General features: G+C 39.0%; 1 protein-coding gene and 1 pseudogene across 2 annotated transcripts in view; both read left to right on the top strand.

Annotated features, from left to right (window-relative positions):
• PDE11A (phosphodiesterase 11A) overlaps positions 1-12,759 on the top strand; it is a 464,603-nt gene that overhangs the window by 127,743 nt on the left and 324,101 nt on the right. The window lies entirely within an intron of this gene.
• Positions 1,865-2,394, top strand: LOC137764844 (large ribosomal subunit protein uL23 pseudogene; annotated as a pseudogene).

Below are 12,759 nucleotides of genomic sequence, written 5' to 3' on the forward strand. Positions count from 1 at the left end.
CAAGAATAAAAGCATAAGAAATAAAACCTCATAATTTGAAAATGCTCAAAGGAAGCACTGGTATAAACTATGTTTGTCTCCTTTCTGGATTTACTTTGGCTCAATTAAAAGTGTCCATGCAAATTTTGCCATTTGCAGTAACACAGATGGACCTGGAGGGTATTATGCTTAGTGAAATAAGTCAGACAGAGAAAGACAAATACTGTATGATATCACTTATATGTGAAATCTAAAAAAAATAAAACAAACTAGTGAATATAATAAAAAGGAAACAGACTCACAGATATAAAGAACAAACTAGTGGTTACTAGCCGGGAGAGGAAAGGTGGGGAGGGGCAAGATAAGGGTAAGGGATTAAGAAGTACAAACTATCATGTATAAAATAAATAAGCTACAAGGATATATTGTACAACATGGAATATAGCTAATTTTTATAATAACTATAAATGGAATAGAACCTTTAAAAATTGTGAATCACTGTGTTGTTCACCTGTAACTCATATAATATTGTACATGATATATATCTCAAATTTTTAAAAAGTGTACATGCAATATATATAAATATTGAATCATTCTGTTGTACACCTGAAGCTAATATAATGTTATATGTCAACTATATCTAAATTTCTAAAAAGTGTACTTATGCCAGTCATACATACCTTCAGCAATATGCTATTGATTTCATGAGAAAAACTTTAGTTCTAGATTTTTTATATGGACTGTTTAACTTTTCATGTGCTCTGCTGTTACAAACTGTTTAGATGAGCAAGCAATTTCATGCATTTTTGCTATGCATCATTTTTAGCTCTTCCATTCAGCACCAATCTAAAATCAGCAGAGTATTAAGATACTCTCAAATTATAGTAGATCTTTTTCAGCAATTGGCAAATTTCAAATTTTTATGTAAATCATTTCTTTTCCTAAGCCCTGCAACACTTGCACAGCAAAAGATAGTCATTTTGGTGTAACTGATAGCCTAAGTAGAAGTCAGAATTTCACAGAAAGAAATATGAGTACCAGTGCATTAAAGAGAAGATATGTTGCTAATTTATTTTATTAATTGGTTCTACTTTGGGGGTTGACTTTGTCGTGTACTCCTAATAATGGGCCATCATTAGCTTCAGAATTCTTGATCTGGAAGGTCACTCTTTCTAAGCTGTCAATGCCAGTTGTCTTACTTACTTGACTGAAACAATCATATTACACAGACTTGATGACCAAACTTATTTATCTTATGGCTATAACTAGTATACTATTAATTCTTAGTTTTCTGTCTGTCTTCTGGTTCAACTATAAACTCACTGGTGCCATGTCTTTCAAAATAAAAAAAAATTAAGAAACGCATAACATATGAAAAAGTTTCCTTTAGTCCATCAAGTAACAAAACCCTCATGAATTTGTGTTTCATTTTTCAAGTAACTAATTCATTACAGTAAATAAGAGCAGTCTTTAAAGTAGCTTCTTATGTGTAGTAGAAGACCTGGATTGTGTTTTTGATATGATAATTATAGCTGCTTTTTTTTTTCTATTTATGTAATCTTGTCTACATTCTTCATTTGAGTCTCAGAGTTTTCCAGTTTTCTTTAGAACCACGTGGACTGGATCAGCTTTTAGAATAGGTGCCAATTAAAATAAGCACCAGAGGGGGAACCTTCAAGATGGTGGAGGAGTAAGATGTGGAGATCACCTTCCTCCCCACAAATGCATCAAAAATACATCGACATGTGGAACAACTCCTACAGAACACCTGCTGAATGCTGGCAGAAGACCTCAGACTTCCCAAAAGGAAAGAAAATCCCCACCTACCTGGGTAGGGCAAAAGAAATAAAAGAAAAACAGAGACAAAAGAATAGGATGGCTTTTCATGAAGATGGCGCCGAAGGCAAAGAAGGAAGTCCCTGCCCCTCCCAAAGCCGAAGCCAAAGCAAAGGCTTTGAAGGCCAAGAAAGCAGTGTTGAAAGGCATACACAGCCACAAAAAAAAGAAGATCCGGACGTAACCCAGCTTCCGACGGCCCAAAACACTGCGGCTCAGGAGACAGCCCAAATATCCTCGGAAGAGCGCCCCTAGGAGATACAAGCTTGACCACTATGCCATCATCAAGTTCCCCCTCACCACCGAGTCAGCCATGAAGAAAATAGAAGACAACAACACACTGGTGTTCATTGTGGATGTCAAGGCCAACAAGCACCAAATTAAACAGGCTGTGAAGAAGCTCTATGACACTGACGTGGCTAAGGTCAACACCCTGATCAGGCCTGGTGGAGAGAAGAAGGCATGTGTTCGACTGGCTCCTGACTATGATGCTTTGGATGTTGCCAACAAAATTGGGATCATCTAAACTGAGTCCAGCTGACTAATTCTAAATATAAAAGTTTTCACTATAAAAAAAAAAAAAAAAAGAATAGGATGGAACCTACACCTCTGGGAGGGAGCTGTGAAGGAGGAAGTTTCCACACATTAGGAAGCTCCTTCACTGGCAGGGACCCTGGGGTGGGAAGCTTCAGAGCCACAGAGGAGAGCGCAGCAACAGGGATGCAGAGGACAAAGTGGAGAGATTCCCGCACAGAGGATTGGTGCCGACCAGCACTCACCAGCCTGAGAGGCTTCTCTCCTCACCTGCCGGGGCAGGTGGGAGCTGGGAGCTGAGGCTCGGGCTTCAGAGGTCAGATCCCAGGGAGAGGACTGGGGTTGGCTGCGTGAACACAGCCTGAAGGGGACTAGTGCACCACAGCTAGCTGGGAGGGAGTCCGGGAAAAAGCCTGGACCTGCCTAAGAGGCAAAAGACCATTTTTCAGGGTGCATGAGGAGAGGGGATTCAGAACGTCACCTAAACGAGCTTCAGAGACGGGCACAAGCTGTGGCTATCAGCTCAGACCCCAGAGATGGACATGAAACGCTAACGCTGCTGCAGCCACTGAGAATCCTGTGTGCAAGCACAGGTCACTGTCCACACCCCCTCTCCCCCAAGAAGCCTTTGCACCCCGCCACTGCCGGGGTCCTGTGATCCAGGGACAACTTCCCTGGGAGAACACATGGTGCACCCCAGGCTGTTGCGATGTCATGCTGGCCTCTGCCACCGCAGGCTCACCCCACATTCCAATTGTAACTACCTTACCCCTCCCTCTCCCCGTGCTGAATGAGCAAGAGCCCCCTAATCAGCCGCTGCTTTATCCCCATCCTGTCTGGGTGGGAACAGATGCCGGAGGGTGACCTACATGCAGAGGTGGGGCCAAAACCAAAGCTGAACCCCAGGAGCTGTGCGAACAAAGAAGAGAAAGGGAAATCTCTCCCAGCAGCCTCAGGAGCAGTGGATTAAACCCCCATAATCAACTTGATGTACCCTGCATCTGTGGAATAACTGAATAGACAAAAAGTCAACCCAAAATTGTGGTGGTGGACTTTGGGAGCAACTGTAGACTTAGGGTTTGCTGTCTGTGACTGATTTGTTTCTGATTTTTATGTTTATCTTAGTTTAGTGTTTAGCGCTTGTTATCATTGGTGGATTTGTTTATTGGTTTGGTTGCTCTCTTCTTTTTTTAATTTTTTTTTACATTTTTCTATTTTAATGATTTTTTTTCTTTTCTTTCTTTATTATTATTAAAAAAATTTTTTTTTCTTTCTATTTTTCCTCGCTTTTCTTCTGAGCTGTGTGGCTGACAGGATCTTGGTGCTCTGGCCTGGTGTCAGGCCTGAGCCTATGAGGTGGGAGAGCTGAGTTCAGGACATTGGGCCACCAGAGACCTCCTGTCCCCACATAATGTCAATTGGCGTGAGCTCTCCCAGAGATCTCTGTCTCAAAGCTAAGACCCAGCTCCACCCAATGGCCAGCAAGCTCCAGTGCTGGATGCCCCATGAAAAACAACTAGCAAGACAGGAACACAACCACACCCATTAGCAGAGAGGCTGCCTAAAAATCATACTAAGTTCACAGACACCCCAAAACACATCACCAGACATAGCCCTGCCCACCAGACAGACAAGATCCAGCCTAATCAACCAGAACACAGGCACCAGTCCCTTCCACCAGGAAGCCTACACTAGCCACTGAACCAACCTCACCCACTGGGGGCAGACACCAAAAACAATGGGAACTACAAACCTGCAGCCTGCGAAAAGGAGACCCCAAACACAGTAGGTTAAACAAAATGAGAAGACACAGGAATATGCAGCAGATGAAGGAGCAAGGTAAAAACCCACCAGAGCAAACAAATGAAGAGGAAATAGGCAGTCTACCTGAAAAAGAATTCAGAGCAATGATAGTAAAGATGATCCAAAATCTTGGAAATAGAATGGAGAAAATACAAGAAACGTTTAACAGGGACCTAGAAAACCTAAAGAGGAAACAAACAATGATGAACAACACAATCAATGAAATTAAAAATTCTCTAGAAGGAATCAATAGCAGAATAACTGAGGCAGAAAAACAGATGAGTAACCTGGAAGATAAAATAGTGGAAATAACTACTGCAGAGCAGAATGAAGAAAAAAGAATGAAAACAATTGAGGACAGTCTCAGAGACCTCTGGGACAACATTAAACGCACCAACATTTGAATTATAGGGGTTCCAGAAGAAGAAGAGAAAAAGAAAAGTTCTGAGAAAATATTCGAAGAGATTATAGTTGAAAACTTCCCTAATATGGGAAAGGAAATAGTCAATCAAGTCCAGGAAGTGCAGAGAGTCCCATACAGGATAAATCCAAGGAGAAAAATGCCAAGACACATATTAAGCAAACTATCAAAAATTAAATACAAAGAAAATATATTAAAAGCAGGAAGGGAAAAGCAACAAATAACATACAAGGGAATCCCCATAAGGTTAACAGCTGATCTTTAAGCAGAAACTCTGCAAGCCAGAAGGGAGTGGCAGGGCATATTGAAAATGATGCAAGAGAAAAACTTACAACCAAGATTGCTCTACCCAGCAAGGATCTCATTCAGATTCAACAGAGAAATTAAAACCTTTACAGACAAGCAAAAACTAAGAGAATTCACTACCACCAAACCAGCTTTACAACAAATGCTAAAGGAACTTCTTTAGGCAGGAAACACAAGGGAAGGAAAAGACCTACAATAACAAACCCAAAACAATTACGAAAATGGTAATAGGAACATACATATCGATAACTACCTTAAATGTAAATGGATTAAGTGCGCCAACCAAAAGACACGGACTGGCTGAATGGATACAAAAACAAGACCCATATATATGCTGTGTACAAGAGACCCACTTCAGACCTAGGGATACATACAGACTGAAAGTGGGGGGATGCAAAAAGATATTCCATGCAAATGGAAATCAAAAGAAAGCTGAAGTAGCAATTCTCATATCAGACAAAATAGACTTTAAAATAAAGACTATTACAAGAGACAAAGAAGGACACTACATAATGATCAAAGGATCAATCCAAGAAGAAGGTATAACAATTGTAAATATTTATGCACCCCATAGGAACACCTCAATACATAAGGCAAATGCTAACAGCCATAAAAGGGGAAATCGACAGGAACACTGTCATAGTAGGGGACTGTAACACCCCACTTTCACCAATGGACAGATCATCCAAAATGAAAATAAATAAGGAAACACAAGCTCTAAATGATACATTAAACAAGATGCACTTAATTAATATTTCTACGATATTCCATCCAAAAACCACAGAATACACTTTCTTCTCAGGTGCTCATGGAATATTCTCCAGGATAGATCATATCTTAGGTCACAAATCAAGCCTTGGTAAATTTAAGAATATTGAAATCTTATCAAGTATCTTTACTGACCACAACCCTGTGAGACTAGCTATCAATTACAGGAAAAAAATCTGTAAAAAATACAAACACATGGAGGCTAAACAATACACTACCAAATAACCAAAAGATCAGTGAAGAAATCCAAGAGGAAATCAAAAAATACCTAGACACAAATGACAATGATACCACAACGACCCAAAACCTATGGGGTGCAGCAAAAGCAGTTCTAAGAGGGAAGTTTATAGCAATACAATCCTACCTCAAGAAGGAAGAAAAACAACCTAACCTTACTCCTAAAGCAGTTAGAGAAAGAAGAACAAAAAAACCCCAAAGTTAGCAGAAGGAAAGAAATCATAAAGATTAGATCAGAAATAGATGAAAAAGAAATGAAGGAAATGATAGCAAAGATCAATAAAACTAAAAGCTGGTTCTTTGCGAAGATAAACAAAATTGATAAACCATTAGCCAGACTCTTCAAGAAAAAAAAAAAGTGAGAAGAGTCAAATCAACAGAATTAGAACTGAAAAAGGAGAAGTAACCACTGACACTGCAGAAATACAAAGAATCATGAGGGAATACTACAAGTAACTACATGCCAATAAAATGGACAACCTGGAAGACATGGACAAATTCTTAGAAAAGCACAACCTTCTGAGACTGAACCAGGAAGAAATAGAAAATATAAACAGACCAATCACAAGCACTGAAATTGAAACTGTGATTAAAAATCTTCCAAAACAAAAGCCTGGGTCCAGATGGCTTCTCAAGCGAATTCTATCAAACATTTAGAGAAGAGATAACAGCTATCCTTCTCAAACTCTTCCAAAATATAGCAGAGGGAGGAACACTCCCAAACTCATTTTATGAGGCCACCATCACCCTGATCCCAAAACCAGACAAAGATGTCACAAAGAAAGTAAACTACAGGCCAATATCACTGATGAACATAGAAGCAAAAATCCTCTAGAAAATGCTAGCAAACAGAATCCAAGAGCACATTAAAAGGATTATGCACCATGATCAAGTGGGGTTTATCCCAGGAATGCAAGGATTCTTCAACATACACAAATCATTCAGTGTGATACACCATATTATCAAATTGAAGGATAAAAACCATATGATAATCTCAGTAGATGCAGAAAAAGCTTTCAACAAAATTCAACACCAATTTATGATAAAAACTCTCCAGAAAGTAGGCATAGTGAGAACCTACCTCAACATAATAAAGGCCATATATGACAAACCCACAGCCAACATCATTCTCAATGGTGAAAAACTGAAACAATTTCCTCTAAGATCAGGAACAAGACAAGGTTGCCCACTCTCACCACTGTTATTCAACATAGTTTTGGAAGTTTTAGCCACAGCAATCAGAGAATAAAAAGAAATAAAAGGCATCCAAATTGAAAGAGAAGAAGTAAAACTGTCACTGTTTGAAGATGACATGATACTATACGTAGAAAACACTAAAGATGCTACCAGAAAACTACTGGAGCTAATCAATGAATTTAGTAAAGCAGCAGGATACAAAATCAATGCAGAGAAATCTCTTGCATTCCTATACACTAATGATGAAAAATCTGGAAGAGAAATTAAGGAAACACTCCTATTTACCAGTGCAACAAAAAGATTAAAATACCTAGGAATAAACCTACCTAAAGAGACAAAAGACCTGTATGCAGAAAACTATAAGACACTGATGAAAGAAATTAAAGATGATCCAAGCAGATGGAGAGATATACTATGTTCTTGGATTGGAAGAATCAACATTGTGAAAATGACTCTACTACCCAAAGCAATCTACAGATTCAGTGCAATCCCTATCAAACTACCAATGGCATTTTTCACAGAAGTAGAGCAAAAAATTTCACAACTTGTATGGAAACACAAAAGACCCCAAATAGCCAAAGCAATCTTGAGAAAGAAACACAGAGTTGGAGGAATCAGACTCCCTGAATCCAGACTATACTACAAAGCTACAGTAATCAAGACAGTATGGTACTGGCAGAAAACCAGAAATATAGATCAATGGCACAGGAGAGAAAGCCCAGAGATAAACCCAGACACATATGGTCACCTTATCTTTGATAAAGGAGGCAAGAATATATAATGGAGAAAAGACAGCCTGTTCAATAAATGGTGCTGGGAAAACTGGACAGCTACATGGAAAAGAATGAAATTAGATTGCTGCCTAACACCATATACAAGAATAAACTCAAAATGGATTAAATACCTAAATGTAAGGCTAGAGACTATAAAACTCTTAGAGGAAAATACAGGCAGAACACTCTATGACATAAATCACAGCAAGATCCTTTTTGACCCACCTCCTAGAGAAATGGAAATAAAAACAAAAATAAACAAATGGGACCTAATGAAACTTAAAAGCTTTTGCTCAGGAAAGGAAACCATAAACAAGACAAAAAGACAACCCTCAGAATGGGAGAAAGTATTTGCAGACGAAGCAACTGACAAAGGATTAACCTGTAAAATATAAAAGCAGCTCATGCAGCTCAATATCAAAAAAATAAACAACCCAATCCAAAAATGGGCAGAAGACCTAAACTGATATTTCTCTAAAGAAGGTATACAGATTGCCAACAAACACATGAAAAGATGCTCAACATCACTAATCATTAGAGAAATGCAAGTCAAAACTATAATGAGGTATCACCTCACACCGCTCAGAATGGCCATCATCAAAAAATCTACAAACAATAAATGCTGGAGAGGGTGTGGAGAAAAGGGAACCCTCTTGCACTTTTGGTGGGAATGTAAGTTGCTACAGCCACTATGGAGAACAGTATGGAAGTTCCTTAAAAAACTAAAAATAGAACTACCATACGACCCAGCAATGCCACTACTCGGCATATACCCTGAGAAAACCGTTATTCAAGAAGAGTCATGTACCACAATGTTCATTGTGGCACTATTTACAATAGCCAGGACATATAAGCAACCTAAGTGTCCATCGACAGATGAATGGATAAGGAAGATGTGGCACATATATACAATGCAGTATTACTCAGCCATAAAAATAAACGAAATTGAATTATTTGTAGTGAGGTGGGTGGACCTAGAGTCTGTCATACAGAGTGAAGTAAGTCAGAATGAGAAAAAAAATACTGTATGCTATCACATATATATGGAATCTAAAAAAAAAAATGGTTCTGATGAACACAATGGCAGGACAGGAATAAAGACGCAGACACAGAGAATGGACTTGAGGACATGGGGAGGGGGAAGGGAAGCTGGGATGAAGTGAGGGAATAACATTGACATATATACACTACCAAATGTAAAATAGATAGCTAGTGGGAAGCAGCCACATAGCACAGGGAGATCAGCTTGGTGCTTTGTGACCACCTAGAGGGGTGGGATAGGGAGCGTGGGAGGATATGGGGATATATATACACATATAGCTGATTCACTTTGTTATACAGCAGAAACTAACACAACATGGTAAAGCAATTATACTCCAGTAAAGATGTTAAAATAAATAAATAAATAAATAAAATAAGCACCAGTAGCCTATTGCTTATAGTGCCACCTTGTGGCATTGATCCATTTCTACTGCCAATTAGCAATGACTGCAGTCCGTCACCTGGGGCCAAATCTGAAAATAGCAGTTTTTAAGAAATGTATCTGGAGTTAGTGTAATTATGCGTTTTCAGGTTATTAACTACTTGAGAAAACTGAGGTAATGACAAACTATAATTAAAATGAGAGTTCTGTTAGAGGAAGTCATTAATGCATTTGAGTAAATGTGGATCAATACAGCCGTGAATAAAAAATAAAGGTGCTGGATTCACTACTGGCCTGCATTCAGTCCTCAGATATTCCTGTTTTTATTTCTTATGTTAATTAATTTAAAGCCTTTGATAGGTATACCCATGACTGCAGTGTTAGGAGATCAAACCTTCATAGTATGGTCCAGTTTTGGGGCAAAAATATATGTAAAGCATTTTGTAAAGCATATGAAGTAGAAATGAATGTTTAATGTTTGGGTATCATTTTGCATGATGAAAGTGGGTTTAGAATCAGGGTCATGGCAGAGAAAACTGGACAACAAAAAGTCCATATTACTCATTAAAAACATTTAACAAGACAAAAAAGTACTTGGCTGAGAAGGATTCATTTTGATTAATAAGTATGTAATTTATACTCATTTAAATTCCATTGAAGAGCCATTCTCTTCCAGTTGTGACGAGTGCAATTGAGGTTGTTATGTGATTAACAAACCATTTAGAGTGGAGGTATATGCTCTGTTTCTGTGGTGTGTTATTCTGCAGGCCTGGCTGCATAGGCCTGTGGCTGTTCTCCTTTCCTCAAGACCAGGAAACCATAGGATGACAGAGAAGTCACACCCAGCCATTCCAGACTCAGCTAAGAGCAGGAAACTCAATTTCTACACAAGTCATTACATGAAAAAGATCAAGTATTCCTTCTTTTAAAAAGAAAAAGAAACAGAAAATGAATCACTAGAGAAGGATATTCTACAATTTTAAAGTCCTTTACTAACTTATCTCTTGCAAAATATCTCTAGCAGGATAATTTAGTGAATCACTGTTACGGGTTGAATTGTGTTCCCCTCAAAAAGATAGGTTGCAGTCTTAACCTCCAGGACCTCAGGATGTGACCTTATTTGGATATAGAGTCTTTACAGAGGTAATTGTTTAAAAATGAGGTCTTTGGGGTGGGCCCTAATCCCATATGACTGGTGTCCTTATTAAAAGGGGAAATTTGGATAGAGAGACCGACATGCTCAGAGGAAAGACTATGTGGAGAGACACAGGGAGAGCACCATTTGAAAATAAGAGTTATGGTGCCACAAGCCAATGGATGGCAGGGCTACCAGAAGCTTCCTTCCCCAACAGGTTTCAGCGTGATTATGGCCCTTCAAACACCTTGATGTGAGGCTGCTGACTCCAGAACTGTGAGATAATACATTTCTGTTGTTCTGAGCCACCCGGTTCATGGTACTTTGTTATGGCATCCCTAGGAAAAAAAATGCAATCATAATATTGAACTAGTACTTACTGCATTTCCCTGTGAGCACTTTACAGGAATTGTCTTATTCCCACCTAATAACAACCTTGAGAAGTCTATTTTTATCATCTCAAGATACTATCAGATGAGGCTACTAAATTACTGAGGTTAAATGATTTGCCCAAGATCACAGTTAGTAAGTGAGTGAGCTGGGGTTGGAACCCAGGCTGGTTTAACTCTAGACTCTGCTGTGTGTATGTGTGTGTGTGTGTGTGTGTGTGTGCGCGCGCGCGCGCATGTGTGTGTGTGTGTTGCAGCCACTGTCACACCACCCTCATGTCTCATCTAGAATCACTCACCTCCATTTCAGAGGAGAATCACTCTTGGCATACACTGGCAACTCCATTCTTCGTTTTCAGGGGCATGAATAAGATTCTTCATTTCTCTGACAATGAAAGATTGGTAATATTCTCTTGTCTCTTTGTAGTTTGAAATTTATAAACTTATTGGCCTTTTCCCTCACACCTCTCCATTTCTTTCCACCTCTTTCCATCATCCAAATCAAAGTTTAATATGTGTAACAGAGTGAAAAAACTACACTGAGTCAATTTTCTGCTTCAAAAGAATTTCTTTAAAAAATCTCTTTGTCAAAAGACTAAATAAACTGGGATTGACCTGTGTAGATATCAGAGATACTGAAAACTGGGCTAACATTTAAAACTCAAAATTTTATCATTCAAACTAATATCATTATGAGAGCAGAATTATTTTTCTAAATCACAGAATGAATGCCTTCTTTTTATTAATAATTATCTCTGTGTTTCAGTTTAGTGTAGTTTTAATTTAGTTTAGTTTAGCCAGGCAGAAAACTGATCCAAAAAACCCAAGAAATTAGTTTATAAAGTGCCATGGGTCGAAACAATTAAAAAAGGAATTCTAGTTAGACCAGTAGTTAGACAAAACAGTTGATTGTGCATTAGTCATAGAATGTAAAAGCTCAAGCCATCAAATTAGATTTCTATTAGCTCATTAGAGAAACAAAGAGAGAATTAGGAAACAAAGAGAGAATTAGGAATCTCAGGGTATACTTGATTGTTAAGCCCTGAAACTTCTCCTTATCTGTATTCTTGATCTTGATTTAAGATGTCACCTTCTGCTCAGCCTTCCACATTGAAGTGGTAGGTTTCAAACTTTTTTGCCTATAACCCATAGTCAAGGCAGCCAGGGGAGGAGTTTCAGGAAGGAGGGATGGTGGGCATTGTCAGCTGCTTCAGGGAGATTAAAAGGATGACTAACAATACTCCATACTTAGGGGATCAGTATTTATTGAAGCAAATGTTTTTGCTGTTGTTCAGTCAGATGGTCATCTAGGGAATATCTGGTCAGGCATGAGTAATAAAGCTGCCAGAGGAATAAAAGTCACTGGATTTGATAAGACTGTGAAGCTGAATAGCAAGAAAGCCCACCTGCTTGGTAGGTGTACCATGCTCCAACAAACACTGCTGTAGAGACAAACCATCCATTAGCAAGGCCTCAGGCAACTCACAAAACAGCAGCTGTGCTGTTGGGCCGGCTGTCTTATAACAATACAAAAATAGTCAGCAACCCTCTACAGTATATTTCCTTTTACTTTTTCTTTTCAAATTGTTTTGTTTTTCTTTTCTCTAGCACATTGTTTATAAAGTAGAAAGGAGAAGTTAGCAGTTTTACATATTTGGAGATTAAAACTCACGAAGGTTAAATGACTTGCTCAGAGCCCCACAGCTAGTTAATGGCTATTCTGGGGAGGCTGGGAAAGCTCAAAAGTCACCAGCAATCATCCTGCCCCCTACCGATCCTTTCCATTTTAGCAGGCTTTTCACAAAGCCCTGGACTTTAATCCTGCCACGTTACCTGGCTAAACTAAACTAAATTAAAACTACACGCATAGCACAGGGAGATCAGCTCGGTGCTTTGTGACCACCTAGGGGGTGGGATAGGGAGGGTGGGAGGGAGGGAGATGCAAGAGGGGAGAGATA

This window comes from Eschrichtius robustus, chromosome 5 (assembly GCF_028021215.1).
Source record: "Eschrichtius robustus isolate mEscRob2 chromosome 5, mEscRob2.pri, whole genome shotgun sequence".
NCBI classification, from domain to species: domain Eukaryota; kingdom Metazoa; phylum Chordata; class Mammalia; order Artiodactyla; family Eschrichtiidae; genus Eschrichtius; species Eschrichtius robustus.